Source organism: Cygnus olor, chromosome 4 (genome assembly GCF_009769625.2).
Source record: "Cygnus olor isolate bCygOlo1 chromosome 4, bCygOlo1.pri.v2, whole genome shotgun sequence".
Classification (NCBI taxonomy): Eukaryota; Metazoa; Chordata; class Aves; order Anseriformes; family Anatidae; genus Cygnus; species Cygnus olor.
Window position 1 is genome coordinate 31929240 of NC_049172.1, and position 22007 is coordinate 31951246.

General features: G+C 38.8%; 1 protein-coding gene and 1 long non-coding RNA gene across 2 annotated transcripts in view; both read left to right on the forward strand.

Annotated features, from left to right (window-relative positions):
- Positions 1 to 22007, forward strand: part of DCHS2 (dachsous cadherin-related 2) — a 107984-nt gene that overhangs the window by 10998 nt on the left and 74979 nt on the right.
- LOC121068961 lies at positions 5184 to 8978 on the forward strand. The gene is made up of 3 exons (XR_005819167.1): positions 5184 to 5513; positions 5928 to 6041; positions 8121 to 8978. It is a non-coding gene; the product is annotated as an uncharacterized LOC121068961 (long non-coding RNA).

The following is a 22007-nucleotide window of genomic DNA, read 5'->3' on the forward strand; positions in this document are numbered from 1 at the left end:
AATTACTACTTTTTTTTTTTTTTTTTTTTTTTTTAATTCTCCATTTGTGCCTGTGTCTTTGGAGGGGAAAAATAGTTGGCAGTGGGAACACTCATTTTGAAAGTCTAACTGCTTTTCATTTTCTGAAAGGTTTGTCTGAAGCTGTTTGTGTTGAGGTCCAAGGCCAACATTCGGGACTTAGACCAGACAATGTGTTGCATTTCCAGAACACTGCAGTTATGGGATACATGTTATCCTAAAGTTTCAGAAACTCTGTTGTTGAAACACCATTTTGGAGAACATTTCTGTTTCCTGGGAGATTTCTGATGTCTATCGTATCTAATTGGAGGCCACTTAAAATGTACTTTGTTACTTCCCTTTTCCCTTCCCATCTTGTTTTCATTTCTTCTTACCTGGTTTCTAACCATATGATCTTTTGACTAATAGCTGAGTCTGTACTAAATAAAAATGGAAAGAAATGTTGCTTCACAAAATGCAGATCGACTAAATCTATTAAGCTTTGTGTGTCTAGAAAATCCATTGTCAAAAGGATACCAAAATACTTGGCAAAATGTTGTATTTTATCCACTTATTCTATCTTCTCCTTATTCTTCAGAACTTGTTCTAAAGTTTGTATCTGTTTTGGTCAGCATGATAGGACTGCAGTGCCCACGTTCATTTGCTCTTCTTTTCTACACTGTTGCCTCTCCTTTCAGTATTTTCAAGAGAGGTGGATTTGTTAAGACCTAGAATAGTTTTGGCTGCAACCTTGTAGTTTTATTTGTAAGTTCTTTAACAATTCTAGGTCGGATCCTCCCATTCTGAACACTGATTTAATGTTAACTTCAACATGTAGAACTTCCATTCTCGCATTTTCATTCCCATTAATTATGATAATTGTTGATACCAGAGTGAGGAAGGTACTCCTTCACCTCTCACGCAGTGGCCAATTTTAACAGTATGCTAGCTTCTCATCTTAGCACACCCAGTTCTGCTCATTCTTTTCTGAATATCTACATATTTTTATCCTGACTGACTTAAGTCCTAGTCTTCTCTCATATCCAAACCCCCGTATTTGTCTGTTTGCCTTTAACTGTCCCTTTCATTTTTAATGTTACTTGCTTATCACTTTAAAACTGAGATACAGACTGTTTATTTCCCTCTTTATTTTACACTCAAGTTATAATTATATGGTCTGAAGTATTCATCTCTAATATCTTTATTACTTTAATTGATTTGTGAGTCTCTGAGAAGCTAAAGCTCCTCATAAAGAAATGATTCCTGGTGATGTTCTTTCTCCAAGAGCATTGTAATTCTTTCTGGATATCTTCTAATCTAACCCCAGGGCTGAGGAGGCCTATAGCAGATACTGAGCTTTGTTCCATGTGATGATGGGGAAAAAATCCACCAAGCAACATACCCTGTGAGCATTAACTCAACACTTTACAGCTGTTAAAATCTCATCTTCTTGCTCTAAGGACTAACCATCTATGTTTCTCTTGGCTCACAAACTCACATGTGAATTCATTCTAGTTTTGTGTGTGTGTTTTTTTCTTTTTCCTTTTTTTTTTTTTTTTAATAATAAAATAGGGGTTAGCTGGGGTTGCTGGTAGAGTTTCCTCTCTGCTGGGACACTTCACTGGGCGATATGTTAGGGATTTATTTCATTAGGCCATGCATTCTTTAAGCCCCTGGAATCTGGACCTCCGTGGGGTCTCTAAGCACCTTCTGGAGATACCATAAATCTTTCAAGCGACTGCTGGGATCCTGCCCAGCTCCTCTTGGCTTCTGCAGCTTCCGGCATTTCTTCAGTAACTATGCTTCTCTCCCACTTTTTTCTCACATGAATCTTATATGTCTCCAGTTAAATAAGACCCCATCTTCTATCTCTTGTCCAAAAATTATTGAGATTGCCCCCTATGCTCATCTTTCAAGTCTTTTTCTAAGCTTGTGTTGTAGCCACTCTCTTAGTGAGTATTTCTAGCTTGGGTATTCTCTGCTTTCTCCACTTCCTCCTGGTGGACAAGCAGGAGAAAATTCACTTCTGGCTTTAATCACTCAGCCAAAGAAGCAATTGTTATTTTCAATGGCCAGTTACTTTATCTGGTTGGGGAGGTGTGGTTGGAAACTTTTACTGGAAATGGTGTGTATGAGATTTACTCGATGAAAAAAACACTATTTATAAAACAAATTCAGAATGTCAGACAAAGTTCATGAGTGGTTTACAGGGAAGATTCCTGAACTGTCACAAGGAGTGTGGATATTGTCACTGTGCAGTTACCAAAAACACTTTTCTTGTGTGGAATTGTTAATGAAGCCTTCAGAAAGCCTCAACAGACATACAGTCATTTTTCATATTCCCCATCCTACTTTTAAAAATGCTCTATATAATTCAGGACTTCTGAATATTTAGAATAGCTGTAATCCCTTTCAGAATTAATATTTACTCAATTAAATAAGATGCATCCCTAAAAAGCAAGAAATGAGAAATTGTGACTGGGGAGAATAAACATCTTAGTTCTTCTATTCCTCTTGCATCAGTGAAGTTCTTAAAGGTTGCCAAGTACAGTGTAGCAATGAGTATGAGGTCTTTGGTGGCTATAATTCAGCCTACTCTTGTTTATAACTTCACTGTTGCATGTACCAAATTGGAGAAAAGAAGACCCTTGAAAAACACTTGAAAAAAGAATTTTAGCTCTGGGATGAATGCTGGTGTAAGAGTTTCACATTATGAATATCTGCACACTGCCTGAGATTCAGATGAGCTTTCAGAGCAAAAGGATGTTTTCCTTTTGTATATAGCTGTCAAAGTGAAGGATGCTCACCTAGAAAAGCTGTGTTATGAAGTAAGGATTTGCACATATGGCTTTGAAGCTACATGTGATTACCATTAAATGTACTGGTCTACTACTCATCTGCAGGGAAATTCTAGCTGTGAGACAGAAGCTGACCATAAGCTGCAGCAGCATCTTTTGAAGACCATCACAATCATATCCATTTCATGTGCTTGACATGTTCTGGTCATTTAAGGCAAGGTAATGTCAGAGCGTAGGTATGTGAGACTTCTGTTTGATACATATTTCCATTGGATAACAAACTGTGGTCAAAAAATATTTGCAATTAATGCATGGAAAAAAAGAGTAACACATTTCAAAGAAGAGATTTCCTCTAAAGTAGTAAACATATGAGTTACAAAAAAATACAGAGGACATCCTGATAAAATGATAGGCATTTGGGGTTATTTTTGTTTGTTGCTGCTGAAAAATCCCTTCCTTGAGTTAGAGTTCAAGCTGATAACCCCATTTCATTCCATATACATCCAAAACACCTTCTTCCTTTTAGATATCTACATGCTTTTTATCAAACATAGAGTAATCTGTCCTTTTAAGTTTGTTAAGTTGTCAAATTATTTTCTAAAAACAAAGTGGTAGTATTGCTGCTTCTTTAAAAGGTAATGAAAGTGGGATTCTATCAGGTAGAGAAACATAACTTTACATCCAGTTATTTGGATACTCTTGTTTAATATGTGAAGTTCAAGAACACTTTTTAAACTATAACTAGCCTAGAATTATTCAGCTTCCATGAACAGTATACCTCCTCCTCATATGGGCAGTCATTAGAGACCTCCTTGCAAACTGGAATACAGAACACAGATTTAAAGTCTTGGGAACATCATGCATATTTCTAACAACTCCAGGAGGATTTTGTATCTCTACATGGTTTGCAGGCTGTCAGCATATTCATCTGTAGCTGGAGCATTGATATTGTGGATGATCTTAATATGATAAATTATTCAAAAATGTAAAATACAAAAATTAATTTGGTAGAGCCATTTTTAATTTGTTCTTTTAATCGATGTGATTTGGGGTAATTTATCAGTTTTTAGTAACTCCAGCATCACCAATCAGAAGTTCCTTTAGGTGAAATTTCTGGGTCATCAGTATGGTTTTGACATTTAGACCAGCAGCACGGAATAAGTAGTAGCAGTATTAGGTTGTTATCTTCTCTGGTTCACATCCCTAAAGTCATGCCTTCTGTTAGCTTTTTTATCACACTTATTCTGGTTCAGTGCTTTACATCATATCCTGCCTTGTCTGAGCTGAAAAATTAATGCAGGCTTTCAGTCTGAAAAAAACCTGAAATGTATTTATTATTTTTTTCCCCTTTCAGATTAAATATGAAATTAATAAGGTGCCCCAGGCTGGATGAAACATTGGCTTTGTTTGGAAATAAAGCACTTTTTTTTTTTTGATCCTTCAAAGAAAGCAAAGAAATTTAAGTAAAAGTGTAAATGTTCTCTCTTCTTATCTAATAGCTCAGTGATTAATTCACTCACACAGGGACTGAGGCAGAAAACAAGCACCCATCTTCTATTTTCTGGAGGGGGTTGTGCACGGTGATATCTGTAAGTAAAGATTTTTCTTGATCCTTTGAGACAGGTGCAATTCAGAATATGTTTTCCACAATCACAGGTTTAGGCTTGTGCTTGGAAAATACTTTTAGTCCTGAAGGTGTTCTTAATCGTTGTGACATTATTCTCATGATCCACTTTTTTGGAAAAGAAAGTCAGAACATAGCATTTGCCATGCAGAAACAGAACCTAAGAAAGGAAAGTTGAAAGAGGAAGAAAAGTCCTGGACAGCAACGCGAGGTTCTGTTTCACAAAGAAGAGGTTACTGTGAAATTTCAGTTTTCTTTATTTCCACTCTTGCCCTGTGACTTCTGCTGGTGTATTTCCCCCAGTGGCCTCTTTAATACTGAAAGCCTGACTTAATTGTCTTGTTTTAATGAGTACAATACAAAGTGGAGGAGACTGAACATCTGTGGTTGACAAGGAGGGACCTACCATGAGGTTGTAGAAGTGGAATAGATTTGTGAAGGTCTTTAGGAACGCTTCTCCCTGCAGGAGCACTGAGGTGAAGCTCCCTGGCATTTGCTGGGAGTGATAATGAGTTACTCTGGGACCTAATTGCTTTTTCCAGGTGTTAGCAGTCTTAGAGGGTACAGCCTCAGCTGCATTCACTGCAGTGGGATGTAACACTTGGGGAAGGTAATTACCTAATTTCATTTCTGCAGGAGAGATTATTAATGGCTTCATTCCCATGCCCTAGAAATTTCACCTGCTCAGCATGTAATTTGCTTCCTGCCTTCGCTAGTCACTTAGTGGAGTATTATATCACTGACCTCTATGTTCTGTGTTAGTCTTTCTTTGCTTGTCGTGCACTGCAGATAGGAAAAATAGGTTACCAGAAATGTAAAGCTGCATGTTGTAATTAGGACCAGAGTAAGTGTAGGTGGCATGCTACATGTATGATAATTGTAAAACTGTGCAGTTTGTTAACTGTATGTGGGAAAAATATTTGGTAGCTTAAAGTATTTAAAAGTCTAACATCCTTTTTTCCTTTAGCAAGGATTATATTTCAGTACGCTCTAGTTTTGGAAATGGATAGGTTTAAGGTGGTAGCAGTAGATGTCTGTATAATCCTTTTGTCTTTATTTAACCATTTTGATAGCATCTGGAAAGTATTCTTGAGGTACCGAGACATAGTAAATACCTACTTGCTGTAAAATGATCAGATTATGCTATAGAGATCATCACAGTAATGTGTTAGAATTAGCGTGATACTAAATGGAACAGGACAAATATTTTGCCATTTACAAGCTTTATTGTTTGATTGGAAAGTCCTCTTTACATGTAAATGCTAGGTCATGGTGAACCTGCATGGAAAAAGTTGCTCTACTTCTGCCTATTAGTAGAGGTAGTACCTAGAGAACTTCTAGAAGTCTAGCAGATATTTGAAATGAACCACTTAGTAAATTTTAGATATCTCTATTTTCCTTAGGAACTGTGTGAAAAGACACCCATCCACCCCACCCATTGGCCATAATTTTTGTAATAAAGGGAATTAAAAATACTATTTAGTTATCTTTCCCACTTCACCTACCAGTTCTGTGGTTTAGTTCTGACTTGCATCCAGCCTAGTGTAAAGCTTTCTGCCTCCAAGCTCAGCAAAAGATGGAACATGAAGCACACCCATGTTACTGAGGCAGACTGCTTTCAGGTAAGCCAGTACTGAGCAGTCAGAGGGATCGTGGCTGTGCTTAAATCAGGATGGGTTTTCATTGCTGCCAGTTCTCTGCACAAACTAGAAACACTTGTTTTGTTTCTTCTTCTGTATTTTTAAAATTTCATCAAGACGTGTATTTCTGTGCTTTGACCATATGACTAGTTTATTTTTCTTCTTTGATTTGCAACTGAAGCTGTTTCAAATTATTACGTTTGTCTCATGCGTTCTGTCTGGAAAGAATACTTTCTCCCAAAGTCACTAAGAAAAGGCACGTAGTGCTACACTGTTTGCTTTATCCCATGAAACCCTTCATGTTGTGACACCGTAGTGAACTGGAAGATATATGAACTGTGAAGTCTGATTTTGACAGAATAGCATTTCTAATTATATAGAGATTTTTACTTACGTGGGGTTTCTTTTTAATTGTTCGTGTTAAACTTTTGTGTTCTAACATTCATCAGCTCAATAGAATTACATTATAAATTTTCATATCATAAGCCAGAATGGTGACTTCTTTTCTGTGCTGTTAAAGAACTTGCTCATATGAAAAACGTGCTTTTAATGATACAGATGGCAGTAGATTCTTGAAAAAGCTTTTATGTTTGTCAGCAATATTTGCATTTCATGCTTTAGCAGTCAGGAACACTTAGTAACATCAACGTGACAAATGCGGAACAGTTAGTCCTGTCATGATGCATTTTTGGTGTGTGGCAGGGTTTTTCTTTTTCTAATTAAGTCAACCAAAGACTATTCATTTTTCTTTCTTGTCTTTCTGCAACGTGGTGGTAAATCCCAAACAGCATTACCCAGTATAGCGGTCAATCTGTTTTGTTCCTGCGGAGAATTGCTGACACGCGTTGGCGAACTTTTTAAAATGTCAGAGCTTATTACATTAACCGTCATACTTCTCTGGTTCTGTTAGTGTTGCCATATTATGTCAGAGTTTAAGTTCTCTTGTATTCCTGGCCATGATGTTTCTCTACTTTGAGTTTAGTAATTGTGAAGCTTAGTCCTGATAGTCCTAATTCTGGATTCCTTGTCCACTCAAGTTGGAAGCTTAAACTGGTTAAAAAAAAAAAAAAAGAGGTGAAAATAGATACTCCGGGATGATTTCTCAGCCATTTGTTCCTCTTACTGCCATTATTCTTCATTTTCCTTGTTAGTGTCATCTGACTTTTTTTTGAGATCAGAACAAGCATCTGCTGTCAAAGCTGTTGATAACCCTCATTGGACAACACTGTCCAAGGTGTCAGAGTGAAAGACAAACTTCTTTTCCTGTTTTAATTCACTTGAAAATGCCTTGTATTGAGGGCTCTGAGATATTTAAGGACAATTACATTAAGTGTAATTACATAGTAACCTAGGCCTTAGGTAGGAAGATGAAGACCAGTTTTAACTTTATCGTGACTGGTTCTCTGTCTGTTATAATACTCCTATTCCTGTTTATTTAAGTCTAAATTTGGAGGGCGTAGTCATATAGCAGTTTAATCTATCCCATTGACTACAGTGATACCAGCCATGGAGAACATCAAACTTCGGCATGCTTGGGTTTGGCATTTAGGTTTCCTTTTATTTCTGGAATTTGCCAGCACTATTTGCATTGGCATTATAGCATAAAATCTTTATAATTTTGAGTAACCTTTGTAAGGTCTTCTGCTTTATCATTTTCCCTATTGTGAATTCTTCTCTCCATTTCTGTGATATTGTAAAGAGTTACGTTAAATGAATTTTCAGATTTGTTACAGCCTGTCTTTAGATACATATATACAAGTGCAGCTTGATTTCAGTATCTGTGTTCAAGGACGTTTAACACAAGAATCAAAGCCCAAAGTCTGTGAAAGCAGTATTTCAACAAGTATAGAAAAACCTTAAGAGATTATTGTAGTTCACAGTAACTGTCAAATTTCCAAGTGTCTTCATTGCTGGGAGATTCCGCCCCAGCTGTGTAGATTGTCCATATATCTTACAATTCCTCAACAACCATCCTAAAACAAATTTAAAGATATGCATTTTATATTTTTACGATGACCACGGGCAGTATTTTATTACAGAATGAAATTTGCTTTCTTCCAGAGTGTAGCAGCTGTAGTGTGTCCAAATGCCTTCATCTGAGGAGCTCCAGAACCAACAGGTCAGGTCCTATTGTGAAAAAGAAACCAGCCACCCACTTTCTTTGGAAAACAGGATACTGACTCCTCACCATGAAATCAGGGCTCAAAGGAGAATGTGAAATTTAACAGCTGCTGCTTAGTTTCTCTTGAGAAGGATCACATGCTTCCATGAGGCTTGCATTCATTGTCCTTAGCAAGAAACCTGGCTGCTTGGAGGAGGAAGGAAGGGGGGTGGACACTTGATGCTTCCCCCCCCAAAACCTCATTGTCTCCACTTTCCTGGATATTATTCTCTGGAGCTAGCTGATGGCTTTTTACATGGTTGTTGATACTCATCTTTAGCTACATAGAGATTGAATAGATGTGTAGATGTGTTTTCATGCGCAACTTTGTTATTGAGGCTAAGTGACAAAAGCAAATGTGGATGTTATGGAGGGGAAAACACTACACAGGGCAAAACTTGGAAACAAACCATGAAGATTACTTTTTCCATGCTGGCATTAGAAGCCTAGAATAAGGAAGGAGTTGGGTGTGCGTTATCTTCTGGGACAAAACCAACCAGAGGTGTCAAACTCCAGGGCCAGTACAGTTGACCTGCTTCTTCTCAGGAGTAAAAAATATTTGTGGAGCACAACAGAGCTGTGGTGCCACCTCCTTATTCAGTCCCTTGGACTGTTAGCCTGGTACTACCAGATGGCAGAGACAAAGGAGCTATTAATATGTAAAATGAGACACTGCTGTGTAATGTTAATGAGTGGAGAAGGAGCATATTAACTCTAATTTATAAAACTTGTCAATGTACTACTTTTATTTCTCGTTATAAGAAAAACACTTTTTCCTAAGTACTAATAACAATACTATAAAAATACTATTATAACACACTCTTGTGAGACTTTCATTTAGTGGTTACATGTATACTTAGCTTGTAGAAATCACTGTTGAAAAGATGCACTTCTGACCGTTGGTGTAGTGAAGTAATAAGAAAAAAGCTTTAAACTTTCCTTATGAGCTACGTTCAGTCTGGCTTTAAAAGTGTCTCTAAGACTATGTGAACTTCATAGGCAGATAGAGGGGTTGGAATACAATGATCTTCAGGTCCTTTCCAACCCAAACCATTCTCTGATTCTATGATAGTATAGGATAAATGATGCTAAAACGTGAGAATTCTCCTCTTCCTCCTCAATATTTCATCAAATATCCAGTATCCATCTTCCTGTTCTGGATGTTGGCAACACCTTTTCTTTAGGCCTCAAATAGCAGTATTCTTCCTTAGGCCGCAACGTTCCTTCAGTGATTCTCTTTCCTTTCCTTCTTTCCCATCTCCTTGTTGATGTACCTGTGCTATCACTGCGTGTCCTCCAGGCGCTCCAGAATCTGGGGACCTCATCCTTGTGACATGGGATGTAACTGACCTGCAACTGTGGATTCTTCCTATTGAACAGCTACTTTGGTGTTTGTGTTATTGAAAAGAGAAGTTAGAAAAATCATCTGAAAGAAATTTAACATTTTTCAAGGGAAAAATTTTCTTTTGCTATCACTGACCAGATTTTTATAATTGAGGCAGGGGTGGGGATTTCATTTCAGCTATTGGTGTTAGCAGGGTAGTTTAAGGAAATAGTCTTTGCTTTCTGTTTTGGTAAAGCTAAGGTTTTTTGTTGTCCTCATCCCTTCTGGAAAGGTTCTCATTATTTTTGTGTCCTTTGGGGGGGGGGGGGGGGGGGGGGGAGCATTTAGATGTGTAAAGTGTGACTATGATGGTTCTGTCATTTTCTAAAAGCAATCTTTCTGGTAGCTGAACTTTAATTCCAATGAAGAGGTTTGAAGATAAGGATGAGAGCCTTCAACTTGACCTGTTATTTAATGGAGAGTTAATCAAATGAACAAATGGAGAAGAGGTTTGAGTGATTGTGGCTACTGAGCAATGGCTTTGCTGTACTTGGATCTGGTTAGAGCTTGCCCAGGAGTTGAAGTAGTGTGTGGAGTTACCTGTTCAGTTGCAGTTGAAGTGGTGAGGCCTAAAGGTGATAAATTTTGTGATCTTTGTGATCAAGTGCAAGTGTGACAGGAATGGGACCCTCTTAGTAGGTCTGGCCTTTTGAGTGTTTGGGAAGAATTATAAATTCAGGTAAATACCAAAATTGGTAGCCTTATGTTGTGTGGGGAGATTACTTTTGGTGTGGATGATACTAGAAAGGTGGTATTTTTATTTTAACAACTCTTATTTTTCAACCAACACTATCTTAGCATTGCTAGGGTTCATCCAGCTGTCTGGCATGCGAATCTTATTCATGTTGTGGATAACTAGGAAATAGCACTCTTACATTTGATAGCAGAGAGGGATGTTAGCAGTACATAAGTGTTTACATTTAACTCTACCCTAGGGCTTTGTGGAGAGGAAGAGCAGAGATGTTTTACGATTTTCTGAAAAGAGCTCTGAAACCATCTCAGCACAAGCCCAGCAACCCCTGTGAGGTGTTTATGGCAGTAGTGTTCCCAGATGGGAGGAATTCTGCTTTTTGGCAATCCCTGTGTTGACTTGGAGGCAATTCTTGTCAAGTCTATTATTTGGCTTCCTCAGGAATTGAGAGGTGGTATTACAGATGGGAAGTAGACAGAGGAGTTGGATAAATGGAGAGCTTAATACGGTGTGCTCTAAAGGACATTCTTCTCAAAGAGTTTTAAAAGGTAAGATGATATAACTGAAGAACAAGGAAGAGTTTTAGGTTGTTATTCTAAAAGCCTAGGTTGTTAGTTATAGCTTTGTAGCATGTTACTAATGAACATTTTTACTTGTTACTCCTTAATTTTTAGGACTGGGACTGAACATCTCAGGCTGGCTACTGCCCCTTCATTTGTCTTTGTCACAGAAACCACCATGAAGGAAGTCACTCTTCTTGGTAGCCAAGCAAAAAGGTTTAAAGTGTTCAGATAGCAAAATTGTCTCAGTACTGAAAGTGTGTTCGCTCATGTGTGGTGCTGATACACATCGAAGGAAACTTGTCCTGTCAGAGGGGGGAGAGAGGTTTTCATTTTGTCAGTGGGGTTAGTTTGGGGCTTTTATGGGAACCAAATGTATGGTAAGGAAATATCTAAAAGTTTCCCACAAAATTCATAAAGTCTCATTACACTTCTTTACGTTAAAAGAGCCAAATACAGTTGTTCACATGACATTATCTGGTTGCACACAAAATGACTTCTGTGTGACCTTTCAAGTTTGATAGAAGTAGCATGTAACTGTGGACAGGTTACCCCAATAGACAAAATAATAATAGTTACTTTACTGAGTGATTAAAGCCTGAAAAAGAGAAAATAGATCTGCTTAGATACTACCCTGCCAAAGAAAATAAGGACCAAGACCTCAACAGTAGCTGAGATTTATGGGATGCTGATGCTCACTGAAAAAAGGGCTTATATCAAGTATATGCTAGCTTAAAATTAATTCAACATTTGTAATTTTACATCTGTATTGTAACTGTTTGTGTTTAAGAATGTTAATGTGAGACAGCTGCTGGAGCTTCACACAGAGATGAAGTCCACATGAGCCTCTTTTTCTGTGCAATAGAGAGGATTCAGTGCTATTTGTGCTTTGAAGTGTTGCAGCAAAATGGTGTTTCACTACAGAACCGTCTTGCTACCAAACGACTAGTGAGATACAACTGACTGCAGGTTTTTCTGATTTCTACTGGTTCTGCTGAAAACTGCTTCTTATCAAACAAAGCAGCAGAAAGGGCTTGCTTTTCCTATCTAGCTGCTATTGGTGACACAGGTGTCAAGGAGAAGCTTTTGAATACTGCTGAGGTGCCTATCAATGACCAATATGCCTGTGGAGGAGGTCAGGCTATCTTTTGAGGTAATAATTCCAGTGCTAATTCTTCAGAGGTGAAGGTGACTGGTGTATTTTAGGGGTGCAGGATGTTGCGAAGGGGATAATGAACAGTTCTTGGTATTGCTTGGAGCTTGTTGGGACTGCATGTAGAGTAAGGCAGACACAGACATATTGTAAATATGCCTCACACTGAAGGCTCTGCTTTTCTACACTTATCTTGAGTTATTTACTGTCATGTAACCCTTGCTTTTTGAGTTGAGTTTTCAAGGTGAATTCACTCAGACATGGATGTGCTTATAAGACCGGTGGGTATTCATTAAGGACTTAATCCCGTTGAGTTTTGTGGTAACTTGATGTGATTGAAGAGCACTTTGAACCCCTGTGTTTTGATGCAAGAGATTCCTCACTTCAATCATGAAATTATCATGTCCTGTTCAATACCAACACTCCCATGCTGCTTTTAAAAGGGAAGTTTTACACAATGCCTGAATCCTACAGCATGTGTAGCTCCTGAAATGCCTTTTTTTCCCTGTTGGATCCAATATTTGGGGATTGGTGGGCAAGGTTCTTTCATTGTAGCACCATTGTCTATTGCAGCAGTCCCATGTGCCTGCCCCAGTTGCCCAGAAGCACAGGGCTCTCATGGAGTTGCAGTCCAAAGCACCTGGCCATTGCAGGCTTCCTGTAATCTGTCTCTAGCCTTTTATTTTGCAAAACATTGCTGTTATCTAGTACTAGTTTATTTTCTTAACCTTTGGGGGGAAAAAAAAATATCTTAACATGATTGATTTTGGCACAGGTATCAGATGAATGCATGCCAGCATGACTTTGACATTTTATCACTGATATCATTGCTTTGGAGTGATATTGTTTTCTATACTGAGTGTGAAATGAGCCCTGTTAAAGGTAGTGTGTGCTCATTCCTTTTACTTTATAATGTTATTACCTTAGGTATTTAAAGTTAATGATCACTCTTCCAGAATTTCCCAGGCCATTGCTAGCATGTTGAAAATTGTGGAATTCAATGCAAGGGGAAAGATTAGTAAAGGAGGATAAACATACCACTGCAGGATTTCTTTTAAATTTTGTATTAAATATTTTATTAATTTCATAATATGAAATTTTATAAGACTTTATCTGTGAAAACTGTAGCTTAAGAATTTTGAAATGTTGAAGCTGCAATTATTTTATAATTAAAGGAGGCATTGAAGCTGAAGAGAAGTTAGAGCAAACTAGTAGTTATTTCTCATCATGAAATGTTACAGGTTGGATGGCACCACAGAGAGGAGGCACTTGCAGGGAGGAGAATAATGTTGGGAATAAGACCTTTTTCTGTGTGTTGGTCTGCATACAGGGCTTTTCTTTTGTCTTCAACCCACCACTGGTGACGGTGGGATTAGTTTCAAAATGTGTTCAAGTGCAGTCATGGTCAGTTCAAATCAGTCCCCCAGGATTTTGTGCTGTAATAGAGAATACTGTCTATGCTGGGAAATGGATTTTGATTCACATTTTGCAAATGCCTTTACTTGCTACGGTGGTGGTGGTGGTGGTAAAATCCTGAATTCCTCATGCTGTAGAAATTCACAGCAATGTTGTCATATTTCTTATCTTTGGCACATAGGCTACCATGTTTTGCCTTTTTCTCTGTAGGGTAGCTTTATATCAAATTAATACTGGAATTTCTTAACTTCTGTCTTGCTCTTTTTAGGATTGTGTGGAAAAAATATTAAATGCATCTTTCCTATCCTCTCTTATGGCTTTAGAAAGTCATTTTTTTCCCTTCAGGTAACTTTTGTAGTTTTCTTTCTGTACTTTGCTTGGTCTCAGCATATCCCTTCTTTGCTTTTCTGTATGTTATATACTTTGAAAGGTGTTGGTGTGTGGACATCTATTTACAAAACATACTGAGTTGAATTTGCTCCTGGGACTTTGTTCGCTACATGTGCGAAGCTGCACATCTTCCTTTAAAAGCTGTGGCATGCAGGAACAACACACAGTGCTGACATCAGTGGCTTTACGTGAAAGCTCGTTTGTCTTCCCTTCACTTGTTTCAGTTCTTCATGCACCAGCAAAATACAAATGGAATTTGCCCTTTTGCCTAGCTCAGTTTACTCCGTTATTTTGCTTTATTTTTTTTGTCATTAACTGAGGTTGCTAAACTTCCTTTTCCTTGAAGTGTGGAGGACTCTATTTTGTGGTAGTAGGCTGAGGTGGAAGGACATAATGACTTTTTTTTGACTCAAATTATCTTAGAAATTGATGTTATTTACTATGATTAGATGAATTATGCTCATTAATCCTGTGGAAATGCATCTTCACAGGATCAGAAAAGAAAGACCTTTGCGTTGTGGGCTGTGAAAAGCCTGATGCTGTTGTCAATGTGGTATTAGTATTGCGGGTGGCTTTACTACGAAGGGCTGTACCAGTTGGTAACCAACGTACATCTCTTGCTTCCTCTGAAGGATGAAGACCTGGATTTCTCTGATTGTCTCACTTTTCCCAGAGTTTTGTGCTGAATTTCCCGCTTGAGTCCTTTTTTCTTTTTTTTTTTCAGTATTATTTCTAGTGAGAAGACAGGTAAATTCAGTTCCAGCTAGGGCAGCAGAACTGTCTCTCAGCATTTGGCTCTATTGCCAGCCATTCTGACAGCATACAGCACCCAGTCTTCTGAGCTGGTTCTTTAGTGTCTGTATACATACAGAGCACTGGTGCTGTCATTGGGAGTCGAGTCACAGTCAGTGTTGTGGACCTTTTCTCTTTAATTGGTGTGACTAACTGTGGAGAAATATTGTGTTTTTGTCTGTAAATCTCTACCTTGCTTGCAGATCTTTTTGAGTGTATTGCACAGCCTTGCAAATAATTACTATAATCAACTACTTGGCAGCATCTCCTGCTGTGTGGTAATCCTGTTTAGCTCAGCTGCTGTCAAGAAACAGCAGTTTTTATCCCCATGTATGCTGTTTACGGGTGGGTGTTAATGATAAAGTAGCTCTACCAAGGGTGATCAGAGACAGCTCACTGTTCATGAGTTTTGGCTGCTACTGAAAGATCACTGTTCAATACTGCTAGATGTACTTCTTCCAGTCCGCTCTGCATTTACTTCAAAATATGCCCACTTCTTTATTGACCCACCTGCACTCCTGGTGCATGTGATGTGCATGACATTACCAGATAAACATTCAGGCTGTGCTGCTGGAGCATTTGGTTACAGATGTGAAAACAGCTCAAATGACAGTGTTCTGAATCTTAGTGGTGCACAGAGTATGGTGGCTATATGGAGATCGTTTCCTGACACACAAACTTGTCTATAAAACTAAGTGTGCAGGCTTCTCTACTTCTGAAGCTGGTGGGTGAGATGGACTACATTTACTTTGTGCTAGAGCAGGTGCTCTCCCACCAAAACCCTTCACTCTAAGCATCATTTTTCTTTAATAAATTTCTTAAGTGTTTTTTAACACCTTGTATGAAGAATGATATTTTAAGATCTGATAACAAGAAAAAGCATTTGATTGCTCTCTTCTCTTTTCATTCTTAGTTTTCATTTTTATGCAAAGTCTGGTACTTTGGTAACACATTTTGCAGCTAGGACACTGTTTCCTCCAGCTGCATGCCTCCTGCCCTCCCCAAGTCACTTCTCTGCTGGAGTTAATTAGAGCTATGCAGGTGCCATGCTTCCTTTAGGCCACATGTGTTCTTCCATTATTCCCCAATGTCAATGCATACTCTTTGGCTTTTCTATCAGTTGAGTTCAGTCCTGCTCTGTGCTCCATTACTGCATCCTATCTGCAGATCTGCATGCTGGATGCTTCTAGTGTTTCAGAAAATGTGGTATTTCCAAATTTGAAACATCTGTCAGTTAACCAACTTCCATACCTCACGGTGAAGTGAATCTGAACAGCAGAAGTTGTGGAAATAGGCCATAGCAGTGTCTGATGCCAGCTCCCACAATGATAAAGATCTGAAGAAGCTGGACCAACCAGCTCCATCTCCCTTCTTGGTTGAGGACTGACCCATTGATAGCAGTTTGTCCTTTAAGAGATCAGTTCATGTCTTTTTAGCTTTCATGAGCAAGTGACCATTAGCAATTATTAGTTATTAGTCACTGCTAGTATTCTTGGAGGCTCGAGACCTTGCTGCGTTCCCTGTGGGCAGAAGCATGGAGAGACATCAAGGATTAATAGGTCGTCATTGGTAGAGGAAGATCTCTACTGGCACCGCTCCACCATTTCTAGGACACCCATAGGGACTGGAGTTACTCCTTTCTACAGTGCTGGCCAATGCCAGCTTCATAATCAAAGGGATTTTAAAATACTGATTCAGGCGCAATCCCTGTTTCCGGGTTGTCTTGGTTACTTCACTCCATAGACTGCACCTCTAGTGCAAGGACTTGGTCACTGTCATAACTTCTGAGGACCAGGAGCCTCCCTGACACTGGTGCTGGCAGAGAGGTGGCTGAAGTCTCCTGTCTTTTTGTTGTCTTAGTATCAATTTCCAACTACCCATTTTTTAGTTTGGAGTAGAAAGGTATCTAGCTTTTAATTCCTCATGTAACAAAATATACTCCATTACACTGAAAAGGCATAAATTCCAAAATGATGAAATAAAATTCTTCCTGAGCAGGAACCTTGTAGCCGTGGCACATCTTCAGAAGTAGTTTAATGTGTTTGGAGAAAGCTTGGATGTTTATGTGTGTAATGCAAGAAAAGGTATTTCATTCAGAAAAGTTTGGGGAAGAATATAAGCCTGACTTCTGTTTACTTACCTATTTAACTATTAAATTTATGTTGAATCCTTCATGGAGCAGGAGAAAGATGAGGCGAAGGGAGTAGTATATCAGCTATGGGTTTTTTGCATTTTACTCACAGGGATGTGGCACTAGCCATCCTCCAGGACCAAGGTACTGAACTAGAGAGCCAATTGTTCCATTCTGGTCTGGAAGCTTTGCATCTTTATAATGCCCCTTCAACAGCTACAGTCCCACTTGAGAAAGGGTGGGGGAGTGAGGTTATAATGAGGCAGGACAAATGAGAAAAATGCACTGGAACAAGATCTTGAGAATAAAATACAACAGGGTATTTACAAGCCAACTGGAAACCCGTGGTGCAAAGTGGAAAGAGCACACGCTGCAGCCCAGATATCCCCATCTCTGTACTGTACATTCTCCAGTGTCTCTTGTGTGGCTGAAATATAATAGTCCTGTTGTGAAAGCATAGCTGCTGTGATTCCCGCTTGTGTTGTTTAACAGGAGCCAGGTCTCTGTAAGAAACTGTTTGTTTTACAAGGTTAACGAAAAGGCTGTTGCTATGTGTCTGCTGTGTAGCTGCTGGCCAGGGGGAGCTGCCACCCTCTGGAGCTACGGAAAGGACAGAACCTGTGCTGGGAATAAAATGACATGGCAAAGGTTGGGAAAAACAAGGTATTTTGGGGCCAGCTGGTGAGAAGCTCCAATGCAAGCAGCTGAGATTAATGAATGTTGTGGACAGGTACCAATACTATGCATGAGAGATGGAAGCAACTGAGAGCAGGATCTCATTATTCAGCAGTTCCCTATTCTGAGTTCTAACATACCTTTTTAGTTTCTCCAGAAAACAGAGGAATGCTATGCAAGCAACAATGAAAATTAGAGAGCTACAAATTTAGCATGTAGATGGGACAAAACTACAGGCATCATTTTGGCTTAATAAGAATATCTGGTCTGCTTATAGTTTAAATACCATGCTACAAATGGTCTCATCTGTTAGTTTGAGGAAAAATGTAGTGAGTCAGTAAAGAATAGATCATCTAAAAGTAGCACATGTGATAAAGTGATTTAGTATTAGCAACATACTGTCTGAATATTCAGGGAGGCTTCAGTCCTTCCTAACCATATGGATGTGCAAATTCTGCATGCACAAATTGGACATACGCTTCTTTTTGGAGTTACTGTGTTCTTAATTCTTGTTTCTGTGAAGCAGATACTGAAGAATGCTTCTAGTTGCCAGACTCATTATGCTCTTCTGGTTGCTGAAGTTGAAATTCATTTCGGTTAGCTGTTTTGATCACTGAAAGGGCCACATCCAAAATGTTCAGAACCAGTCTTCAGAACAGAATATTTCCTTTCTCTAAGAGAGCAAGAGACTTCAGAGAATTCTGGAGCTGAGCAAATGGACCTGGCCATCTGGCTTTCATAATCTCCCACTTCAAAACAATTCTGAATTCTGCTGCTGTGCAGGAAATATAAGAACAGCATAGGGCTGCAGTGTACTGTTTGTGGGAGAACTCCTTGTTGTGGGGGGTTGGAAGGGAAGGGATGCCTCGATCTGTGTAAGTGATGTGGCAAATTTATACCCTGTCAGCATCTCTCATTTCCTTCCCGAAACTTAACCCATCTGTTGCTTTTACTAATTAAAATATGCTGTTGGTACACAGTGTGCTTTCCTTAGATGTTATGCTATAAAAAGTAGCCGCATTCTGTGCTTGTAGATGTGCTTGAGCTACTCCCACATGCGATGCTCCTTTTGTTATCTGGTGTATTTTGAAAAGGCTTGGGATTCAATAGGTGTCACTATTTAAAAACTCTGCATTTATGGGGGCGAAAAAAACTTATGATTAAAATAAGCAGAGTCTGAGACGAATCAGTTGTAGCAGGACAGGATCCACTTCTGCAGCAGGTTCATGGCTAGAATGGTTATTTTCTCCTCATTTTCTTTAATTTGATCCTGTTAGTTGGCTCGGGCTGTGTATCCTGACTTACATACTGGTAACATGCTGGTCTTGTGGATGTTGCATAATTGGGGTTGTGTATGAACAGAGAGGGATCATAGGAGAGGAAAGGCTGGTGCACCCTGCAGTTTCATTTAGACACTCAGCCTGTGGCCAGCGTGCACCTGGGGACAGAGGTACTTCTGGGCCTGTAGTCTTGTGCTGGGGCAGTTAATGACCTAAATGTTACGGTGTTCATTTAAAGATCTGTAGCGTAGGAAAGGGTGCTATGCAGAATTATTTTCATTCTTGGTAAGTAAGGATTGTTTGGCGTGATAGGTATCAAGTAAACTTTACTAGTCCTTCAGTGAACAGTTTTTTCCTTGTATGCACTTAAGCATAATTCCCATAATACCAATTAAGATTTGTAGTTTGGGAGCAAGAAGTTATTTATGGTAAGTTCTCTTTTTAGATATTGAAAGTGTTTAAAAGCTCTACCTTTAGAGCATCTTGCACAAAGTAGGGTGGTGGCTTCGTGGTGCTTCTGTGACCCCATGATGTATAAGCAACAATATGCAGGTATGTTCTTTAACTTCTTGGGAATGGCTCTGCCACCTCCACATATTCAAAGATGGGCCATCTGAATCACTTTTAAAACGTATACCTAATTCAAATCAAAGAAATTGATGGATTAGTTGTATACATTTACTGCACACACTCTTTTTTATTTTGGACTGAATAGTCTTTTTTTGTTAGACAGTTTCCCAAATATTGTTTAGTGTCATGCAAAACCCTAACCTGGATAGCATGTGTCATGCCTTTTGATCTTTCTGGTTGCTTATTGTTATGTTTTGTAGTCTGCAAGCCTCTAGACTACGTGTGTGTGAGACTTGTATAGAGCAAAAATAGCTAGGAACAGATTTGTAGTGTTGGAGAGATGAGAAACAAAACTGGTGTGTATATGAAAAATTCTTTCAGAAGAAAGGGGAGAAATGTCTCTATAGTTTGTGTTAGGCTTCATTTCTGCACCAATCATTAGGAGATATATAGATCCCTTGCTAATTTTTATGTCTGCAATGAACAGAATATAAAAATATTTTTTAAAGTGCTATGAATACATTATTCAAGCTGTGAGTTTGGCCATGTTTTAAATTTTCCATAAAAGCAGAAATGAACTAAGAGCCCTCATCTTCTTTCTTCCAAATATAAAATGACTATGATTTATAAGGCTAGTTACACAAAATGTATGCTTTTGTTAGGAGAGAAATTGTTCTCTTTAACACACAGTTCTTACAGGGAATGTCTGAAAGCAGTGCAGGCTGTGTTTCTGAGAGCCAAGCTAAGGCACTTACTAATATCATCTTCAAATCATCAGTAGTGTTATTTTGCAGGTAAGCGCATTAACAGATATTCACAAGGGGAGAGGGCACTAGGGACCAGTTTTCTGAAGGGATATAGGTGCCACAAGCTGCAGGCCTCTCCATGGGGTTTTCAAAGCTCTGATTTCTATGGAAGAATATGGGAGGGTAAGCAGGCTGTAGCACATAAACAAGAAATGGGCCAAACACTTGAAAGGCTTTTGGTATCTGTTGCACAAGAAGTATGGGATAGAAGGGAGCCACCACTATTTCAAGAAGTAAATAAACTAGATATGCAAGTCAAAGGATGCTACTGTGAGGAATGCAAAAGAACCTGTGTAGCATTGACTGACTTGTTTTTTAAAGGAAGACTCTTCCTGATTTACGGAAAGGTGGTCAGTTTGGTGGCTCGGAAAACATCCAAACCCAATGCATAGCACAGCTTCAGTTATAAGGCAAGCCTGGGAGGGAGTTGACATTGGATGGACCCTCTCTGAGATCCTCTGGGCTTGATCAAAACAGCGTGTTTCCTGAGATAACCTTCTGCAAGGGTTTTCTGGCCAGTAATGGTATTTTGAAGGCTGGTTCTCCAGAGGCAGCAAGCCTTCCTGTTAATCTGCCACATGAGCCCTTCAGCTATGTTAAACCACCACATTTACCTAACAAATACAGAAATCTGAAAGTGGCAATTTAGGCAGCACACCGTGGTATTTATTTACTATGAAGGTGTGGTAACAAAACCTTTTTCTCTCACAGAAAAATCAATCTGATTTCCATCCTGGTTGTTCATTGATCCTTCCTAGTGTAATTGAAGTGAAGTAGGAAAAGAATTCTTAAAGTAATCTGACTAAATACAAATAAAATCCAAGAACATTTTATTCTGATTGGTATGTCTTGATAGGAATTTAAGCTCTGTTCTTAGTGATCTTGTTCACAGCGTGGCTCCATAAATAGTTGTATCAGTCAAGCCAGGAATATTGGTTGAGCACTGTGGTTTGTGGGCAGCAATTAGCAGCTCAGACTGGTTTGAGGGTTTGGAAAATGCTTGCATAAACACATGTAAGTGTGCTGTTTCAGCCTGTCTTAAGTATGTGCTGTTACTGCAAGAGTTTTTAGGTGTCTTCCTGCTGCCCTTCCACCACTTGCCCTGGGCTCAGCTGCGTCAGGATCAGAGCTGGCTGGAATCTAATAATGCAACAATAACAGGAAGTTTTAATGACTGGCTTCTACTGGGTCACCTCCTAGAGCTGGCCAGTTGCGCAAGCCTGGGTGCCCCCAAGGAATGGATAAGGCTGCTTATCCACATTTGCAGTTCTTTCTCTCCTTTGTAACCATCCTCCTTCAATTCCTCTGTTACAGACACTGGTATAATTGAAAGATTATTTTATCCCTAGTGTTCTGTTTTAAGGTCACACATCTACTCTTCATTCAGGATATCTATTTTGATCATTTAGGCTCAATTAGCTAGTATATCACATTACAGATATTTATATAGTAATTATATTGATTGATCTGAACCAAGAAATTGTTTCTAACTAAAATTAATGTAATATAGCGCAAAGAAAAGTCATCTAATCACTTATCATTTATAGGAAGGAACTGTAATAGGAAAAACATCTTAAGCAACAAGATAGCTGGTACCCTGAGTTCGTTACAAATCTTTATAAATTATCTTGTTAAGTGCGGTATTAAATGAGTACCACCCCCAAAAGTTAAAACACAGTCCAGTGTAAGATCATCAAAATAACATGGCCTATACGAAATATTTTGTGACATATTCTAGTTTATTAAAGCCATTATTCATAACTCCTTGCTTTATGCAATGAGCACAGAATAGGAAAACTTTTGTTCTTTGCTATTACTTGGCAGAGGTTCTTAGACTTGGAGCTCTGCAGCTTGCTAAAGTTAATGAATAAAAATGGATTTGTACTTAAATTCTTAACTGCGCATAGCAGGTCTTTAGCATGCTATAAAATCTAAAATT